Source organism: Vidua chalybeata, chromosome 3 (genome assembly GCF_026979565.1).
Source record: "Vidua chalybeata isolate OUT-0048 chromosome 3, bVidCha1 merged haplotype, whole genome shotgun sequence".
Taxonomy (NCBI): domain Eukaryota; kingdom Metazoa; phylum Chordata; class Aves; order Passeriformes; family Viduidae; genus Vidua; species Vidua chalybeata.
Window position 1 is genome coordinate 22,034,992 of NC_071532.1, and position 21,187 is coordinate 22,056,178.

Genomic DNA, 21,187 nt, shown 5'->3' on the forward strand with positions numbered 1-21,187 from the left:
GATTTTCAAGGTCCCTTCCAACCCAAACCATTCTATGATTCTGTGAGATGAGATTGATCTGATGCTCAGGACTTTGCCATAATCACTAATCGAGTTACTGCACCTTCCTGCCATAAACATGCTTTGTGTCAACATGTCTGGGGGGGAGACAGAGGGGATAGAGCGGCTTCCTGAACTTGTACATGAATTCTTCTCTGTTATCTTGTTTTTACAGTGAAGAAAAGGCCTCCAAAACCAGCTGATCCCAGAATGGCTGTTTGGATGTCCTCTGAGGGGACAGCAGAGCAGCACTGCTGTCTATGTGCTATCCACACATCTCATGCAGAGGGGTTATTTCTAAGCTTGTCCATCAGTCCTATACATGAGAGGTCTTTTTCTTGCAGCTATGTCTAGGGTGCTTCAGAGAGGCCAGAAATAAAAGATGATCCAGTGAAGAAAGTACTTAAAGGTGTTAAGACTCACTAGTCTTAAAAGTTAGTGGGCTGCTTGGCATGGATAGGCAATGAGCAAACATCTATTTTGCCTTTATATAACCTTTACAGTCCCTAAGCTGTGTTTATGTGACTGTCTTCTTGCATGCTTTGCATTAGCCTAATGGCTGTGTTACTGTGCAGTGCCTCTGGTATTCCCCAAAATTCAGGATCTTTGGGAAACCTTCCCTGTAACCTGGCTCCAGCTTGATGTGGCCAAGCAAAAGCAGGGAAGCTTGTAAAAGGAACATGACTTCAGCAGAGGATCCCTTTGGACAAAAAGAACTACCTGTGAGCAGGTTTTAAGTGTATTTCAGTGTGGTTGCAGACATGCAGAATCAACCTGGTTAATTTTAGTTATACTGTAAAAATGGTTGTGGCTTAAAATGCTCTGACACTGAGGTTTAATTTGTAGAAATGGGGTTTGCTAAAGCCATCCCCCCTCGTGGCCTGTTGGGTTGTGAGGCAATTGCAGTTACCTACACAATGTATAAATAAACTTGCCCCCCTGACTGTAAACCATGACTCTTGGAGACTGAGCATTTCTGCAAGCTGTGAAAATGGCTTGGTTAGTTAGGGATCTTTTTGCAGTTTGTTTTCATGAACAGTAGCTGATACAAAGAAATAATATTGGCTTGCAGTTTAGAAAATCTAGATTTGGTAGGAAAGTTTGGAAAGATTGTTCTGTCTGCTGTGCTTAAGTCTGGGATCACTAAACAAAACAGACTTCCCTCCTTCCAGATACCATAATGCTGCCCCTTGTAAACACTGTTGTAGCAGTATGACCTAGCTCCTTCTGGAAGTCTGCAGAGCTGGATTTATTGTCCCCTCTCTGTTTGCAGCAACAGCACTTAAAGTCTTTAGAGCTTATGTCAGCTTTGTGTTCATGTTGTGCCCCTTGAAACTCGAGTGAACATTTAGATAGTTAATACTGAAAAAAAGGTTGCTTCAATGAGAAAACAACGAAGTCACCATTACATAAATACATAGATCTCTTCTATTGTGTTCCATGTTGGCCTTTGGCTTGCACTCATCACTATGGTGTCTGAGTGCCTGGCAGCAGGACATTAAATTGTGTGGGAGTAACATATCAGGGGATCAGTGGCTTGGCTTCCTTTTCTTCCTCATGCATATGAAAAAGAGCACTTAGAATTTTTATGTAAACACAGCATTGTATGTTTATCTTCAAGAAGCAGTTTGGGTTTTGCATTTGGCAGAGAAAGTGGTGACATTTGCAGCTGTGTGGGTCATTTCTTATGAACACTGGTGTGAAACTTGTCCCTGGTTAAATGAGGCTGACAAAATCCCCTAAGCTACTGGCCTAGCTGGCTTTAGCCTTCTGTATATCCCCTTAGATGCCCTAGTTTGGAGGACGTGAACAGGGAGGCAAAGCCTCCCCCCTGTCCCCCCCATCCCCCTTCTTACTGTCCCCTGTGGATATATTGAAGGGTAATGCTATTAAAAAGCATCTCTAGGAAACTTTCCACACCTTAACTTCTTCCTGCGAGCTTGGCCACGGAGAGGGATGGAGCCGACTCAGCTTTCACCATGCCCTTGCTCAGAGCTGTGCTTGCCAAAGAAAGGACCCCACAGGATTTGACTATTGTGGAGTAGATGCATTACTAGGAAAAAAGAGACAGATTTTACAGGAGTGAAGCTGTATCTTAACTACTGCTCAGTCACTTGGGAAGTCTGTAAAAGCTTTCTGAAAGTAGCAGGCTCCTCCCAAAGCACCACTTGATCTAGTGTATTTTCAGATTCAAAGCTGAGTCTATAAAACTTATCCCTGCACCAGGACCACCCAACACTAACAGGGTGTGCAGAGAAATTTCTGTTTATAGTTTAGTGCAAGGGTCAGATAGCTTTGCTATGGTTCAGGTTATCCACCCAGAGCAAGCATGCTTTTTTCCTAAGCATGGGATACATGAGTCATTTCTATTACCCAGACCTCTAGACATAACATAAAATAGATGGCATGAAATAGCATTAAAGATATTAAAGATGGGAGGAAATTAAGTGTTTTCTCTCTTGCATTCTTGAGCTATAGAGTAATGGATTTCCAGTGCAAGCTCAGCTACTAATGCACACATAAGAAGTTAGGGCAAGCAGTAGAAACCTCAGACTTTGTCCTGTAAAATACAGAAAACCTAGTCAAACACAAGGCAACACAGAAGTGCTTTTGCCATATAAATTTGGTGATTAATTTCCTAGCAGGGAATTAGCTTTTATCTACTTTTAAAAAATGTTAGTAAACTGGATTTATCTTAAGCTACTTAGAATTTGTGACCCTGCCAGTATCTGGTGTATTGCAGGATTTTCTCTCTTTGTTTGACAATGACCCATAAGACCCTTAGTCTGTATTCTTCCTTTTTCATATTAAAAAAAAAAAAAAAAAAAAAATCCTGTTCAACTTCTGCATTCTGAGCTCAGCTCTGTGCTGTCATCCGTCTCTGTTCAGATTCTGTGGAATGGCTAGGGGATTAAGAATAACAGACCTCACACCTACCTAAACCAGAAAGAAATTAAGTTTATCTCCCTTTTTTGAAAGACGTAAATTCTGAACATTGGATTCCCTCAGAGTCAGGATTAAATTATTTGAAGGAGTGCCTCTCCTCATTAGAGACTACTTGTAAATATACTGTCTCCCTTGAATGCTTGGGAACACTTGCATTTGGATTCATTTTTAAGGACTTTTTCCACTTAATAATTAATACTTATCCTTATATAACACTTGTGACTGAAAGCACAATGCAAGGGGATAAAAATGGGCAGCCTGCCCTGTTTAAAGGAATAGGTCTGATGGACCTGCTCCCTGAAATTCTGTAGTGCAGAGGAGGTTAAAAGTTATGTGTCAAATATAATACTCTTGGTCCGTTGCACTCAGTGGCTATAGCCAGTCTTTTTACTATTATAGAACTTAAGGCTAAGTATTTTTAGCAGTTTTTATTGATTCCTTTCTTAAACTTCTCATTCAGAAGTTTTGTGGTCATAAAGGAAGGTGGAATGAGCTTCAGTGTGACTAGTGAATAAAATTCTCATATGATCATGCACATGCATGCATTTAGGGCCAGCACATCATTTCCAGTAACTAAAGGTTGCCTGACTTTCAGGATTACTCTGGAAATAAGAACAACATCCCATTTGTTGGCTGAAGGAAATGAATATATTTCATTTGAGCTGGATTCAGTCTTGGCATGTGATTTATCGTTGCTCAAATATTTTTTTACAGTTTTTAAATTTGCAAAGTCATATCAGTAACATAAATTAAATGCATCAAGTAATGTCTCAAATGCATGGTTACTATTTTACATTTACAGGAAATGTAAAAGAAATGCAAAATCATAGAGATGGAAAACCCAGTTACTTGACTTACCCTCAGCAACAAAGTAAGTTTCCTTTCTTTGACTAGATGGATGTAAACCCAGTCCATAATCCAGCTTCTTGAAATACTCAGTAATTTTGTTTCCTTTAATTTGCTCTCTGAAAGTACACGCCATTTATGTAGCTCATTATGTGTGTAAAAGATACTAAGAATGAGTTGAGGCTGAGTAATCTGTGCCAGCTCTGATTTCCCCATTAGGAAATTAGCTGGGGCAGAGCTGGTATTGAAACATGTGGGATGTCTGTATTATGTGAAGTGGAGCATTCTTGGTTGTTCCTATCTTGAAAAAAAACCCCAGGCTTCTGAAAGGGCAACTGTGTTTTTTCAATATTTTCTTCTGGGCATCCCAGTATCTCTGTGCATCTTGGCAGCAGAAGACTCTGAATGTCTCTTTTGGAGACCGCTGGCAGAATTCTCTGTTTTCCTTGCAGGTGACTGAGCCCAGGACCAGCATGAGGTCTTGGTCTCCTTGGCTGCCTGTGATAGAGGCATTGTGAGCTATAAGCCTCTAGAAGATTAAGGAGGCAACTCTGCTCTTCCCTACACACTCCTCTCTCTGGTCAAGGAGTGCAGATGCCAGCGCTGCTGCAGCTGGGTGTGATTCCTGAGGGAGGTGCAGCTAGCAGGGGAGCACAATATCAGGGCAGCACAAAAGGGAGGAGAGGTAGGAAGATGACTGTGACATACGCCTTTTCCTGATGGAATAGGGAAACTTGTTCTGAGGGAAGAAGAAATGAATGTAGCCTGCACTCTCTGATGGCAGGTGACCAGTCTCCAGCAGCTGCTTTGCAGCCTTGTAGTGCCACAAACCAGCTCTCAGGAGATCCATACCATGGTGTGCAGTCAAACCTTCCCCTGATGTATCTAAAGTTGTCGAGGCAATGTGGGTTCAGGATTGAACATGGGACAGAAATCAGGGAACTCCAGGTGAGTCCAACTTACGCCCCTATTTGCCTCTGCTTAAGGCCCCTCCTGTTCTCATTCATCCTCAGGTGACCAGAAAGTTCTGGCCATCTGTGCTTTTTCTGAGAAACCCATTTACTGCTAGGACCAAGAAAGGAACCATTTATTGCGCAGTAAAGAGAAACTTGGCCCTCTATATACACAATTATTTTACTGTGCCTCAATAGATAATCAGACTCGTGTTTTAAAGGAGGAGACTGGAGGAAGGGGTTTCTCTCCACAGTCTGTCAGCAGTCTCTACCAGGCCAGGACTATCTGCAGTCTTTTCCACTTCCAGCCCCTTCCACTGCTTTGCATAATGGATGGTATTGTCAGGAACAGTTTCCTGATGTTGTATAGTACTAAGGAAGAGACTGTCTTCTCCTATACTTAACCTCGGTGATTTTTAACCCAGCCATTAATCCTCACAAATGATATTGTTTTCCTTTTTGGCATGAAGCAGGAAGGCCTGTTGAAAACCACAGCATCCGTTGTAAGGATGGACATATTCATCACTTGAGCCTGGGGCTCAGCTGTGAGCACAAGAAGGACTTCAGAAGCCAAAATGTATTTGGTCAAACGTTTTTGTGTAATGGTTTCCTCAGAACTCCAAGCTGTAGTCAAACATTTCATTAAAATGCTCTGGGAATGCACAAGAAAGCTCTTGACTGTAATGTTTGCCTAGGGAGTTTCTTTTGAGTCTTCAGCCTAGATTGTCCTTAAAGCCTATTGTACTGCATGAAAGGTAGCAGAGTACCTCAAGGGAGAGTCACAGGCAATTCAGATTCATGCCAGTGAGTTCCTGTACCTCCTGCCTGGAGCCTTCCAGCAGCCACAAACTGAGCTGGATAATACCCTCATTACTCCATCTCCTCTTCAGCATGCATGCTGCAGCCAGCAGGCACTACTTGCCCTTGTGTTGGTTATAGTGGCATTTCTGGTACATGTCCTCAGAAGGAGAGAATATGTCTTGATGATTTTGTTAAAAAAAAGGGATGCACTGATGTAATTCTTACTGTTGTTACAGAGCCCTCTCTTACCAGCCTTTCCAACTGCCAGTTATGCCAGTAAGACAAGTCTGTCTAACAGTCCGTCCATCAATCTTCCCTCCTCTGTGGCACCCGTCTTCTCTGATGCTCCAGAAAGATACAAGGACTTGTTCTAGTCCATGCTTTCACCAGGGCAGCAACATTTTATATCCTCAGCTTCCCCTGGACCTTGTTCAGTGCAGATACCTGGTGCAGCAGTGACAGGAGAGAACAGTTGCAAAGCCAGAGCTCAGATGCAAGAGTAGGTCTTGCAGGCTCCAGCTTTTAGTCTGGCAGCACAAAGAAATTTGGTGGTTCAGCTTTCTGTGACTATATTAATTTGTTCATTAGTGGCCAGCTCTGGGCGAAGCATTTAGTGTAAATTGATTAAATAATGGTATGCTGTTCCCTGGTTATCTCAGTCATATGACAGGCTGGCTATTTTCAAGTGACTTGTTCTTTCCCCTTAACAAGCAGAATAATTCAAATGAATTGCTTCCAGAAACAAGAGTAACTGTAGTGTCCCCAATTATTCATGCTGCTCTTCCATCTGAGCATTGCTGCAGTGGGCATGCAGTTGTTCTAAACATAGGATATATTTTCTTTTGGGACCATTTTATCCTTGGCAACTTGTCAATCACCTGGAACTAAATCTCTGTTCCACTTTCCATTATTTCACTAATCATAATGTCTTTTCTAGATTCATAATTGTTCTTCATGGGTTATAAAGCCAGCATAATTTGCTATATTGAAAAACACTGATACTGATTTATGTGCTTTCAGTTATGCAGTGTGCATTTCATTTTAGGTCCAATCTGAGGGTAGAAACCTCTCCAACCTGAGCATGTGCTGTGCACAGGACCTCTGCTGCTTTTCTCTTACTCCTGCTATGGAGATAAGTATGTTTGCTTTCAGAAATGTTTCTGAAGCTTTGTTTTTTCTTGACACTCTGCCCTCCACAGTCACTTCATTGCCTTGTGGCATGCTGGGGCTAATTTCATGGCTTGTTCTGTGGTTGTGGAATATCTGCTGTTTCCCAGGATGTCTGTAAAACAAACTGACAAACCATCCTGGTGCTTAGCACACCCCTTAGTTTGCTTCCCTGCTTTGGCTGGTTTTAGTAGCCTTTGAAACCCATTAATGTGCACCTCCCTCTGATCAGCCCTGTTTGTGCTGTGTCTGTGTACCCCATAATCGACATTAAGTACAATTTTAATTCCACATTTTTGTGCTCTGACTCGGAGATGATGCTGCAAACCCTGCTTGTGTGGCTGCTCTTTGCTGTTTCATATAACCCAATTCCTACCTGCCACCTGATCATCCCAATTTAGTGTTGGCTGTGGCACCATGGGGTTAAAGGAATCTTGTAATGCATGTCAAGATTTAAAATCCCTGTAAAACAACAGAGGAATATTGATTCCTGTCCTTACCTATTATTTACTGCCTAATACAAATTTTTATGGGCATGAGCATTCGTTAAGTTTTAGTCTCTGTGAAATATAACAGGTCTGTTCAGCGTGGCTTTGGAAAATATGCTCACGTCCTGCTTCTTTCCTGGAAATTCCTTCTCCTTCCAGGTTCTTGAAAAATGCTCCTGCAAGTCACAGAGGCTGGATCCAGCCCTTTGAGGAAGCTGGTGACTCCTGCCATGGTGATCTCCGCCTTGTAGATTTGGGTGCATCCTGAACAGCCTGGAAGTGAATTGGAAACTGTGAACATAAGACCCCTGGAAATCCTCTTTCTGCTTTTTTACCCTTTTAAAGTGTGTCTGGGCTAGGAGATAAAAAATGTTTCTCAGCTGTTAGGGGCTGCTGCCTCATACTTCTGTCTATGAAGACTGTGCTGGTCTCTCACTGAATCTTTGCTAGAGAAAAGAGGTGCTGTTCATGTGACCAGCTGGGCCTTGGTTTAAGCCACGTGCTAAGCTCTGTGTCTTACCTGTGTACACGGGCAGGGGGAAGGTTCATGTGCACACTTTTAAGTTGATGTCTCTCTGTTATTACCAGCTGTCTCCAATTCTTGCATCAGAATAGGAAGAGGCATGAATTATTTAACGGAAAATGTTTCTGTATTCTTTACTTGCCTGAGATTATTGATGTTATGACCCTTTGGGGAGGGAAAGCTGAATAGTAGTGGCTGATAAATGGAAAGTGTTTCTCTTTCATTCTCCCCTGTCACTTTCTGCCTTTTCCATTTTCCACTAATGCATACAGACAGTTTTCTAAAGCCTTCATTGTTACCTGTGTTGACATCGAGAGGATCTGCCCAAGTTCCTGTACTCCTTGTGCCCAGGTACATATGGGGAGCCTAAGGACTGAACAGGACATAGACAGAGATGGGATGGTCCCAGAAAAAAGGGAGCACTATTATGGTTTTATAAACAAAACACTGCAATAGGGGGGCATTTTATGATGAGTTATCCTAGTTAATTCCTGCTGTGGTCAATCATTTATCTACTTGTCTGATGGCAATTAGGAAAATGTGGTATGTACAGTAAGCTAAGAATTATCCTTCAGAAGCCATGGAGGTATCAGAGAAAAAACAGAGGTTATATATGAGCTTTTCTCATACAATTTTCCAAGGGCTGTAATACAATTCCCAGTTCTAGTTCCAAACTCTGGAAACATGATGCTCCTGGCAAAAGGTCAGTTTTCTGCTTACAATGAAGCGTTCATTCCTAGTAATGGGGCTGATCTGAGGTTGCAAACTGCAGGATCTCTCATCTGAAATTCCAAGGAGGGAAGGATCAGGCGTTCTGCTTGTGATGCTCTCTTAGCCAGACAAAAGAAGCAAAATAATCCCAACTTCTGAACTACTTTTGTTCCCATTCTCCTTGGTTTTAGTTATGTTTCCTTCTAGACTTGAAAGGCTTTTAATTTGGAATGCTGGCAGATATCCTTAGGAAATTTCAGTGGTATTTAAAATATGCTTGAATCTCTTTCTTATTCCTTTTATTTGTGAGGGCTAGGGATGCTATCCAGGCTGGAAGTATTTTGAAATATTCCAAGTCTGAGATGAAACAGTTCTGGTGCTTTTATTAAGATTTTTCTGGGCCAAACCACTGTAAGATGAAAAAAGGATCCTACAGGAAGAGTTTTTTATTTTTCTTAACATTTCAGTGCTCCTCCTCCACTATCACACAGCACCTAGAAATTCAAATTTTCCTTAAAAAATGGAAAATGGAATAAAGATTCCTCATGTAGGAATTTCATTACAGTGTGGATCAAATGTAAAGCAAGGATGAGCAGCATAGTGTGGTGCTGATTCCAAAGGGGCTCCTGATTTTTCAAATGTTTTCTCCTGGGTGTTTGTCCTGATTACAGAGCTCAGAATTTCAGCTGGAGGTCCAAATTCTGTGCTTCTAACCACCGCATGTGTGTAAGGGCTGGAGAGTAAGTTACAGACAAGCAAAGGAACCTCTGTGTGGTTTTCTTCATTCTATTGCCTATGCTTACAAGAAACTGGTGCTCCCCACACATCCTGTTGGCTGCAAATGCCAGTGGGTGCCCAGACATCAGCAGCTCCTCATGCTATGTAATGTGTTCCCTAAAAGCCTTCCAAAAATCCTGCAAGAGCAGTGCTGATGGTTTCCTTCACCCCCAAAAGCCCAGGATTCACCTCCAGAGGGTGCTGCAAACTTGCTGTGGTCACCAGCCCGCGGCGTGCAGGAGGGAGCTGCTCAATGGGCATTTCACTGTGGTTAGGGGACATCAAAATATGTAAGTAATATTTTGACTGTCACTCTGATTGCACAGCACGTAGTTTTAGGTATAGCTTGTATGCACTTTGAAGTAAAAAAATCCAGGTGGCAGCTGTCTTTTGTTAACATGAGATTATTGTGCTTATAGTGTGAATGTGAAGCATATCTATAAGCAGCAAAGGAACAGATCCAAGTTAGTAATGAAAAGAAAAAAACCCTTTAATACACCTCTTGGGGAATCTTGCTTCTCTGCTAATTTGCAGCTGAATAGATGCTGTACAAGCAAATATTCATGCAGTGAAAATATTCAGAATCAGAATTCTAAGGAGTGCTTACAATACTGTGATATCCCTTTTCCTGATGTTACTGAGAGACACTCCTTTCTTTCCCTAAGCAGGGTCCAGAGCAGGCAGAAGCATACAAATGGGGAATCGAGGCATGGAGAAGAAGAGAATTTTGAGTGCTGGAGAAGGTGGGTAAGCTTATAGTATTAGAAAAATGCTGCTTCTTAGTGTTGCTTGTGAGGCCATGTTGGAATTGTGTGGCAGAGCTACTAATCTTACAGAAGGATGAGTTTAAGGATGACACTATTGTCATGAGTGTTGCTGGGTTCTTTTGGCCTGTCTAGATTAAAATGGCTGCAGGAGAGCACAGCAGCTGTGAGACATGATGTTGACTGCTGCCCTGCTGCTGGCCATGTTCCTCAGCACCTTCATGGCAGAAATCCTTCTGCCTTCATGACCCCTTGGTGTTGCTTTTATCCTGCTCAGGTGAACTAGGAGGCTTTGCCAGTACAGCGCTGAATCCCTGGCTCTGCACTGGAATTGCCCCACTCTGCATACTGGATTTTTCCTTCCTGACTGCCAGCTGCCCGTGACTGTTGGTGAGAGAATTGGCAGGAAGGGTTGGCCCTGTCCCAGGATGTGTGTCCCCCTCCAAGTGAGCAGCTTGCTGGGGTCCCAGAGCTGGCACTCTGCATGCTGGCTGTGCTGTGCTGAGGCTGTGTTAGCTGTAGATGATCACTGCACTCCCATGGGTGTATCCCTTCCAGTGTGCAGGTGCTGCCCTGTGCAGCCCCTGCCCCTTCTGGACAGACCTGGTGAGGCTGAGCTTGTGACATAACTCTAAGGAAGTCCAGTGCCAGGATCTAAGAGATGTTTTAGCCACAAACAGCTCAGCTGTGCTGGAGTGGGAATGGGCAGTTTGCTCCAGGCTGTCTTGGTGTGGGAACAACAAGCAGTGCTCAGAGAAGCTTCCTGCATGGGCAGAGCACTGCTTTTCCCCAGTCCTAAATCCAAGGCAGGCTTGAGCAGAGCAGCTAAAGCAGTAGGAGAGTGCCTTGCAGCAGCCAGGGCAAGTGGTGGAGAAGCAGCCAAGAGGTCCTGGATGACAGGTCACCGGGATGGTCATGCACAGCTTTCTCATTAGCTGGAATTCAAGTCCTGTGGAAAATGGATGCTTCAGTAGTTGCTTTTGGTCAAATGGCTCGACAAAAAGTGGATACTGAAATTTATCATTAATTTTTCACATGTTCCAAATGGTTCATTCTGAAAGTCAAAGCATTTTGTTTCAGCTTGATTTGACCACATCCGCTGGATCAATCGTAGTGCCTCAGGCTTCCCTTCTAATTTGTGGCTGCATTCATCTCCATGGTACACAGGAATGGTTCAGTGGGGATGACATCCTACAGCATCTTCTCAGATTAAATCCCAGCAGAGAATGTAGGGAAAGGAAAAGGTAAAGGAAAAAAGAATGGAAGAACATGAGACATCACTTTTCTGAGGCAGTGTAGTATCTGAGGCAGACAGAGATTAATAAAAAATTGACCTAAAAAGAAGTGTTCTCAAATAGGTCAGCTGAATTGTTTCAATTTGGTCAACAAGACCTGGAACAAAAGCTTTCATTTTGGTTTTCTGGTAAAATTAATAATAATAAAAAAAAACCCCAACAGCACTTTCCTTCAGAAGGCATTGGAAGAAAATACCCAACCAGCCCTTCTGGTAGCACAGAAGGAAAGTTTCTTTCTCTGAGCTGGTGGCAAATTTTCATACACAATTCCGGTCTTGTAGATAAGATTCCTCTTTTGCCTTCCTAGTTAATTTGGGCTTCGTTAGTAAAACCAGTGGCATGGGTTTTGAGGGAGACAAATACGGTGAGATTTTGAGATTTTTTTTTGCAGTCCAGAGTACCCTTCCCTGCTGTCTGCACTCCATCCTTTTTTTTTTTTGTCCCCAGCTGAAAATACACGTTTTTCCCCACATCTGCAATAACCCTGCTTTTTACATTCTGGTCCAGTTTTGTTGTCTCTAGCCTCGAGATTGTCCTTTGAATTAGGGGTCCCATCTGTTGTTATCCTAAGCAGCACAGAAATAGAAAATCCTGCAGGCAAATGGAGCATTGCTTTGCAGGACCAGACTGAGCTCTACATCCAACTTAATGCTCAGTTTAAATTCTGTTGAATATGCACCTTAGATCTTGGTTTTTCAGGGGCAATGTGCCAAGTAAATGGAAATTTATATTTCACAATTACCTATTTTTCCTTAAAATTAAAACACCTTAGTAATAAGTAAGCTGGGAAATGGGTGGGGGAACACGTTTACTGTGAGACAGGGATGTTTCTGAGCACATTTGTCAGTGCATCTTTTTCTTCTGGTGTGTGACATTTTGTACTCTTAGATGCAGAACTGGAATCCCAAGGAGGCTGTATTTGTGGGCAGAACTGTGTCCAGCCATGCACTGAGCTACCCTGTCTTGTAAAACCCATCTGCAAAAGTTTGGCCTCTAGCCAATTTCAAAGCTCCTTTGAATAAACGTTTGTGTATGAAGTATTGTATAAACAGTTCCTGGGCACAGCAAATAGGAAGGGCATTGCTTGGTGCCAATTTGATGGCACATTTCGTGAGGACAACTCACTTGTAAAGCAGTAATACACCAATTAGATGAGACATGTGACTTGGGAGTTAGGCAGGAGTTCCTCAATATTCACAATTCAAATCGAGATCTGAATTTTATAGCCTCCCATCCTTGGTAACAGCAGAAGAGTGGTTTGCTGTGGCTACTGAGACACATCTTTGGGTTTTTTGCTACACTCTGATGGGATGTTCCCACCATCACTGTGCAGTGGAGTCCATTGCTAAGTGAATGTGGGCTGGGAAACACAGCTGGCCAGACTGGGATTCTGAAGGACAATGCTTTAGAAGAAATGTTTTTACCTTCCCTTTTGTCTGCCCAAGCTTGTCTCCAGTTAAGAAGGCCTACTTCTTCCATGGATCCAGGTACCAAAACCTTCAGGAAGATCCCATATCTTACAGCACAGTAGTACCACCACTGAGTAGGACAATCTCAAAATAAAACTGAATAATACTTATAAAAGGTGGGTCTGGACAGTAAAGTGTGAGTATAACTCTTGATCCAAATTCTCCATAGCAAGAGGAGTTCAGACCCTGGGCTTAGGTATAAGCTGCTGTAAGAGACAAGAGCTGCAAAATTCAGCTCACAAGTTTCAGTGAGTTACAGGGGTAGTCCACAAAATAGTGGTTACTGTATCTGCTGCTGAATTCAAATTGAATCATTCTTGAGGAAAAGGGAAAGCAACAGTCAGCTTATCACTCACTGTGTTTCTTTTGATTTGGAATAAAACTTATCAAACTTCAGAAATAAAGCTGTGAAAGAAGCCAGCTACATTTTATGTAGGCTTCACACCCTTTAAAAATTCACAAGAAAGCAAAGGGCATGGAATGTGAATCAGATTGATTTTCTGGATTTGGCCCTGGCTCAGATCTGAATGTGATTTTAGATGCAAAGTCTGCAAATCTGAATCTCTGTCACCCTTGGATGCTACCATTGTGGAGTAGACTGTATTATCCCAATAGTATGAAAAAGGTGGAACAAACTTACTATTTTCTTTACTCTTCACTTTGAACTTGGGTTTCATAAAATGCTGGTAACCCTGTGAGGAACGTGGTGTACAAATAGTAACAGTGACCATTTGTTGTGTTTTCCTCCTGGGTTCCCACTCTCCCTTATTAGGCTGTGAGAATGGAGAACGTGAGGAGAACCTGGTCACTTAGATCCAGTGAATGGAATGCTGACCTCAGTATTCCCAAGCTTGTGTGCAAGTTACGGCAGGAGGAAGGATGCTAGAGAAGAACGTGCATTTTTGGCATACTTGATGTACAGGTGCATCCACGCAAACCTGATCCCCTCTGGTTGCTAACTTTTGGTTCTTTTTCACCGCAGCTCAGACAGAAACACTGTAGCTGAAACGCTGTCATGATTTTATGACTGAGAAAAGAGATTCCTTGGCATGTGGACCAAGGAGGAAAGAACCAGTTTCATTTTTTTGGGTGTAAAAAGTCCCTCTGCAATGGAGAGAGCGAACTTTCTTTCCTTTTTGGGTACAGCGTGATCTAGTGAGGCTTTTGTCCTCCCCCACAGCACAAGGCGTGAGTGGAGCCTGCAGGAATGATGACGGAGTTGTTGGGTGGCACTGTCACTTCTTTACAATTCTGTGTTCCCAAAGCATGGACATGGCCCAGCTGTCCTGGCATGGCAGTGCTGTAAAGGTCAGAGCATGTGGCATTGGGAAGAGACATCCTCCCTCCTGCACTGGCTGATAGAAATCCCAGGGAAGATGCTAAGAGTTTATTTGAAACTAGATGAAAGCAAGCAAATTAATCAGACAGCAAAAAGAAAATTATGTTCTATAAGACTTCAGTAGTTTGAGTTGTGAGGCAGACCTGCAGCCAGAGGCAGTGGCAGGCTTGCTAGCATGAATACCCAAGAAGAATGTGGAGCAGGACACTCATGTCACTGAACAAGTCACTATAGCAGTGACCTCTGGTGAGTTCTTGTGTTTGCAGTCAGTAGTGGGAGGAAGGCCACATGGACGTGCTTGGACGTGCACTTGATGTGCTGCAAATTCTTCCTCAGCAGTTACCATTCATCTGAAAAAGGAGAAGAAACTGAAAAGAAAGCCCTTTTCTTATTAACAGTATTCCTCCTCACTAAACCACTCAAATTATGGTGCTTTCAAAACGAAGCTGAAAAGCTGACATTTTGATGCTGCTGAGTGCCTCAGGTTTTAATGCTGTGCTTTAGAGTGTCTGCTCACCCTAAAAGAGCTGCTCTGCTGTGTGTTAGGGCTGCCAGCATATCCCTGGCAGTGTCAGTGCTATCTAGCTGGGAAGACCTTTACCTCTGAATTGTAAGGTTCAGGCTGCCTTTCCCCTATGCTTAATTTTTCTGCTGGTAATTTATGAGAAACGGTAGGTGCAGCCAAGAGTGGGTAAATCAATCTGTTCACATGGGAGGGAATACCATAATAATCTGCCTTTTCTGAGAAAAACAAACAAATCTCTCATCTTGCAGTGCTGCTGCTGAGAGGAGACTGTGCTGGAGTCTTCATGGCATGGATTGGGTAAATGTAGGAGGCTTGGAATTGGATAAATGTAGGAGTTATGTGAAAGGAGGCTTAGAAATATGAGTAGGTATTAATGTCTCTGTTTTGACTAACTGAAACATGTTTGACAGCTCCTCCCATCAGCCTGGGAGAAACAAAAAAAGTAAGAATGTGTATTTATATTTTGTAATGAATTTGCTTGGATTACATTTATTCCAAGTTTACTTTCTGTTAGTAGCCTCCTTGACAGAAAGTCTCCTGGAAATATGCATTCTAACTTAATGTAGCAGTTGACCCAGGAAAAATGAATTTTAAACTTGCAGTCCTGTGATCTTGTTGTGGAAGCATAATGCCAAGAGTCACACACAACTCCTTAAACATCACAAAAAACTCTATCCCATATGACCTGGCGTTATCATTCCTAACTGCAGTAAGGAATTCTTTCCCAAGGGTCTGGGTTTTTTTCTAACACAAACAGTTTTCAATAACAAATGCCTTTGATAGTGTTTCTGTTTGTTACCAGGAAACATGAAAGTAGAGAGGGGGAGATTTACTGATTTGAATGAGATATTTCACATTTTTTACCCACTGCATCTTGCATCCAGCTGCAGGCCTCAGTCCGGAGGCTGAGATCACTTGGCAGTGAGGGCTGCATGGGGAGCTTCTTGCTGATCCCTTACCTGGTGTCACTGATGGCTGTGGGATCCGTGGTGGGAGCCATGGCTCTGTACACCCACAGTCTCAGCTTGTCCCTGAAGTACCTTGTTATTTTCTTTTGCAAAGACAAATGACTTTGCTCCACACAGGACCTTGTCTGCTGCCAGTTGTCCCCAGCACTGTTTTTTTCCAGTGGGGGGTTGGCCATGCCCTTGAAGGACCAGCAAGTTGTGGTTCAAGGGTTCAGAAGCAGCCACTGGGCAGACAGCTGCTTCCCTTAAAAGGTTACCAGCTTGTATTGCTCCTGAGCACGCCATCCTTCCGAGCACACCCTGAGAGAACATCCTCACCCAAGCCTTTATAGGAGATCATTCTTCTCTACCCATCTATTAATAAGCAGGTGATGTCAGCCTGTCACTCCTTTCTTCCTCCAGGCAAAATGTAACCACAATAAGCAAATAATAGATGAGATTTGGAGAGGGGATGCTGATGGTGTTGGAATGCTGGGTGACCCCAGGAACAGGCACTGTCACTGAGTCAGAAGATGACATCAACACTCCTGCTCCGCTGACAGGTTTGCTATCTGCAAAAAAAACGGGCTTAGGCCTGTGCTCCTATTGTGTTCCAGTTAATGCTGGCATTCAGTGGCGAGCAGGGCTGCTGCTCGTTAATCTGATCAAACAGTGTTCAGCGGGAGGGATCACAGCAGTGGAAATTCTAAAGGGGTGATGCCATGTGCTGGTCTACAAATGAAAGTGGGCTCAGGCCACAGCAGGGAATCACCCCCCCACTTCCCTGCTGCTCTGCCTGCATGTCCCACTTGGGGTGGGGCAGGACTGCGCGTGCGGTGGGTGTCCCCTCTGTAGTAGAAGCAGCTTCTTGGCTGACTGGGAGTGAAAGGTCACACTGGGGTTTGCCTTCCCCATCCTCCTGCTGCTGTTTCTCTCCAGCTTTCCCTTTCCCTCAGATGTCAAGAGAACTGTTCAAAGCATCAGGAGCAGGTGGAGCAAAGTGGTCCAAGGAGAAGGGGATACTTGTGTGTCTTCATGCAGTGGCTCATCTGAGAATTTGCAGGGTAGAGAGTACAGTCCTGTTGGGAATAGTTTTCAGTGTGTATGTGAGATTGGAAGGAAGGCTGCTAGATGAGGAGCCCTCTTCCATGGGGCTTCCACATCCTTCTGTGACAGGCTCTGCAAACCTGCAGCATAGTCCCCCCTAACCCAGGTTGTAATGCTGGGCTTCTCTCTGCTGGGAGTGTGGAATTCAATGGTGGCACTGTCCATGCTGCTGTGTACCTTGAGGCAGAGCTTAACCCCATCAGGAACAGGCTGACAAGCTGCAAAGTACTCTGACTGCAAGAGTTTGCTACAAAAAGGTTTCTAGTGAGTGTTCTGGTGAAAAAAGGCTCTGGGTTAGTTATTCCCTATCTGTCCAAACCTCCTGTCCTCAGGTGAGTATGAAACAGAGATAAGCATGAGGCTAATTGCTTTTGCTCTGCAAGGTAGGAGAAGGGTAGAAAGTCAAGAACTGGAGATCACTGAACTATTAAGATTTCCCTGGGTTATTCATTCTTCCACTACTAATCAATATGTTGCTTTATAATTGCATGAGCCAAAGATGAAGTTTTACTCTGCCTCATAAAACAATCTCCCATAAATCCCAGGTTGGGATAGCTGGAATCTGCTATATTAAGCTTAATAGCTAGCATAAGTCAGAATGCCCCTGAGGAGGATGCCAGTTTTTTTTTAGAAGGCTAAGCAGGTATTACAATGTCCTTCTCCTTTGCCCTCTCTCTCTCTGGCTTTGGCTGTTGCAGAAGTTGTTTCAGTGCTTCTCTTTGTGCCACATCATGCATTGCAATAGTGCAACACCGCTCTGTTTGGATTCACAGCAGGTCCATGGGGGACTGTGTGAATCCCAAAGAAGTCTGAAGGCCATCCCTTGAAAACACATGCACCAATACTGCGTTTTATATAATCCTCTTTTACACATAGACTAAAGCTAGTGCTACCACTCTTTTAAAAGAAGTGCTCTCTCCTTAGGAAAAAAAAAAAAATTAATCCAGCCTCTTCCAGACAATTATTTCCAGGCCACATAGCAGGGGTGAATGATGTGAAATAATATTTCAGTAGCAGCTCTGAGTAGAAGGGTTGCATAACCAGGCACCGTCCTGTGTCAAATCTCAATGGATGTTACTAAGAAGACAGGGCAATATTACTCCCACCTAATGTAGGTAGTGTGGATTTGGGGTTGGTTACTCATGCAGTCATTTCATTTTGGCATCCCTGCTTATTGTAGGCAGCTGCACATGCACCTTTACACCAGTAATTACCCTGTTTGTAATGATAAGGTGATGACCAGAACAGCTTACATCAAGTGAGGAAATATGAATTTAGCTGACTGCCACTGAATGTGAACACAGAGGAACCACTAAGTGTGATACATCTTGTTCTCCTGCATTTAATTTAGAATTTGTGACCCCAATCTTTATAAATCTCTTGGTCAGCTTTTCTAACTTTTGTGTTGGGAGGTCAATCCAAACATTGTTACAATCAGGAGGGTTTGCGTTACAGGGTCTTGGGAGTTCAAGGGAAAAGAATTCATTTCAGTTACATGATTGAGTCTGATAATTATGATCAAGCTGTGGCAGCCTCCAGTTTAGGAGCATAATCTGCAGAAAGATTCTCCTTGCCAGGTTTCTAACAGGCTTTGTTTGGTATTGTGACTGCGAACAACAAAATAAGCAAACCTGCAACTTTATGTTCTGATCTTTCTTTTTCCAGGATATTTTAGAAGAATCTAGGGGAGGGTCAAAATTCACATCTGCATCCACATTTTAGTTTCTTCTCTCTTTGCTGCTCAGTGGTAGATGAAGTGATGCTGTTCAGCCAACTGCAGCGAGTTGATCCAGAGCCGTATCCAAAATCCGTATTTGGAGCTCTAAAACCCAATGGTGTGTGACTGGTACTTAGCTTTAGTGGACCCATCAGTAATTAACCTAAGGTGCTAAATGGCTAAGCCAAGTGGGACAGAGACATTGAGCATAAACAGCATTGCCTCATTCTTCATCTTTTATTGAAGTGCTCAGAATGTCTAGCCAGGTGCCTGGTTTATTATAAACAAAATGACCCTGCTCTGTGGAGGGAAAGGACAGGAATAAATATATGTGTGTTTTTAAATACAGCTCAACTAGGTTCCCTGAGGAAGTCTGGCAAAGGGAGGTTTCCAGAGATGTTTGGAACTGGGAAGTGCCCCTGCACTGAGGTTGAGTTCAGACAGGAGATTAGGAACAAGGACTCATTAAACTCTTCAGAGGGTCTCTTAGTGAAGAGGCCAGCAAATACAGCTGTGAGAACTTTTGGGGTTTGGGAACAACAATTTACAAAGAATCCTATATTATTTTGAGATGTAGCATCATAATCAGTGTCTGTGATGCTGAGGGGTTCTAACCATCCCTTTTTCTGGGCAAATCCATTCCTGCTTGCTTGTGTGATGCCTTTTCTGTTGTACACGTTAATGTATACCTTATAGATGAAAATACTTGAACAGGTGGGCTGAAAAATTTCCACTTTGTACAATTTGTGAAATGAATAGATATGTGGGAAGTGAGTTCTGCTTTTTATCTTATGCACATGGAGTTGAACGAAAATGGCTTCTTCAGTCAGCAGTACATTAGCTTTCACCCCCTCCTCTAGCTGACATCCTCCATCACTGAGCTGCTCTTCTCTTTGATCTTCTTTTTTTGTTTCCAAACAGCTTTCTCTTTCATCACGAAAGGTTGGCTTCTCCTGTGGGCAGAACATCAGTAAACACACTAGAGAAAAATGGAAGAGATAATAATATGAATTTATCTTCTGAATAAGTTCCTGTTCCAGAAAACTGAGCAACATCTCTTTCTCCCATTTCTCTAATAACTATTTCATAGAAACAAGGCTATGAACAAAGGAATTTTAATAGCTTTAGGGTGTTGCACTATTCAGTTACTCTTCAAGGTGGAAGGATTTAGATGATAAGGATCTCAGCTAGTCCTGGCATTTCTAGCAGGAGCAGTAATAGTTAAATGACATATTTTAATATATTTTTGCCCTGCATTTTGCTATGGTATGATTGTTTTTTCTGTTAGGAACTGGTACAAAGCAGAATGAAGTCTGTGGCACTCTTCAAATAGCTGTAAAACGCCTTCTTCCAGGCCTTTAAGTCAAGGTCAGTATTGGAGTTACTCCCTTCATCTATTCTCGAGAAAGAGAGAGTAATAAGAGGATATTACACCCCTTTCCCAGATAGGAGAGCTAAGAAAGCTGCAGCCCTGTTTGACAGTGGTCAGTTAGATCAGCTCTACTCTGGGAGTACAACTCCTTCCATGGCTCTGCACTGTCTCTCCTGACCAATAGGACGGTGGCTGAATCCTGAGAAGTCCTTATAAAGCTGCAGACTCCTCCGAGTCATAAATAAGATCCCATTTTTATTAAAACATTGACATTATAAAATATACATGGCACAATAACTCATAATATTTAGAAATCATAGTAGGAATTACATAACAACTTGTTATGCAATATTTAAAAGCTGTGATATTTCAGCTGGTTTGCTGCCATTGTTGCTGAAGAGTTCCTTCTCCAGAGCCTTCCTGGACCACATCCTTCTTGTGGCTATTTTCATAGCAAAGCTGTGCAGATACTTCACTGTGGATCTTATCTTTGTTGTCATCAATTAATGTATTGTGAACACCTCCCTTATATTGTGGGCTCCCTTGCTTCATCACATAGGTGCTTGTGAACTTGGTTATCCTGTGCATATGAGCCAAGATTTAATACCTGGCTTGAAATTCATGACTCCTGCTTACAGACAGTATCCTTCCTTCCTTTTTGCTTTTACTTATTACTTTTTTTAGTAAATGTATTATAGTGGAAGGGATTTTCATGACAGCTGGGGATAAAAGTATCCTTGACATACAATCCTTATCATTTCTCCTTATCATGTGGCAAAAATATGGCTGGTTAATATGTGTTTCATGCTTTGTAAGGGACATGCCAATATTCTACAGAAATGTTCTGACTGGGGATGGCTGAGGTCGATTGCCTCTCATTCCCCTCCTGTATTCCTTCCTTCACCATCATGTGATGGGAGCTGTGAAAACCTGGGAAGCTGCCCACCTTTCTTGTATCTTCTCTCATTTGGTAAATGCAGAGACTGGGATAGGGAGTTTTACTTGTTATATGCCCTGGCAGGGGTTAAGACTTAACAGGCTTTTTTTAGTCTCCAAAAATCATGATTGTCTGATTATTCCCATGTTTCCTCTATATCTATTAAAGGATGACACTTCAGTGTACAGTTCCAGCAAATTCAAGTCTTACTTTGCAGGGAACACTCTGTTACTCTCTTTCTGCCTGAGCCCCTAATACTGTGTTTTCATTTTTTAGGCTCCTACTGACTGTGGGGAAGATCAGCAGCCAGTGGCTGGTGGCTGTTGGTGTTACCGCTTGCTGCCAGGTGATACAATAGTAGGTGATATAGTAGGTAGAGAGTTTATGCATAAAAGTAACAGTTCCTCTACATTCAATTTTTCACCGTCGTCCCTGAAATTAGAAGCTGATTTTTGAATACACC

The 21,187-nt window shown here is 42.8% G+C and overlaps 1 protein-coding gene across 7 annotated transcripts in view; it reads left to right on the plus strand.

The window, feature by feature from the left end:
- The window catches only part of DUSP10 (dual specificity phosphatase 10), a 241,796-nt gene that overhangs the window by 62,431 nt on the left and 158,178 nt on the right, over positions 1-21,187 (plus strand). For 2 of the 7 annotated variants that reach the window (XM_053937627.1, XM_053937626.1), the window contains exons 1-6: positions 7,743-8,114; positions 9,429-9,541; positions 9,920-9,994; positions 16,015-16,154; positions 19,704-19,783; positions 21,001-21,070. The gene's annotated coding sequence lies outside the window, so the exon portion shown is untranslated. Of the gene's footprint in view, positions 1-7,742; positions 8,115-9,425; positions 9,542-9,916; positions 9,995-16,014; positions 16,155-19,703; positions 19,784-21,000; positions 21,071-21,187 lie in introns of those variants that run through there. The other 5 variants (XM_053937628.1, XM_053937633.1, XM_053937632.1 and 2 more) reach the window with 5 other exon arrangements.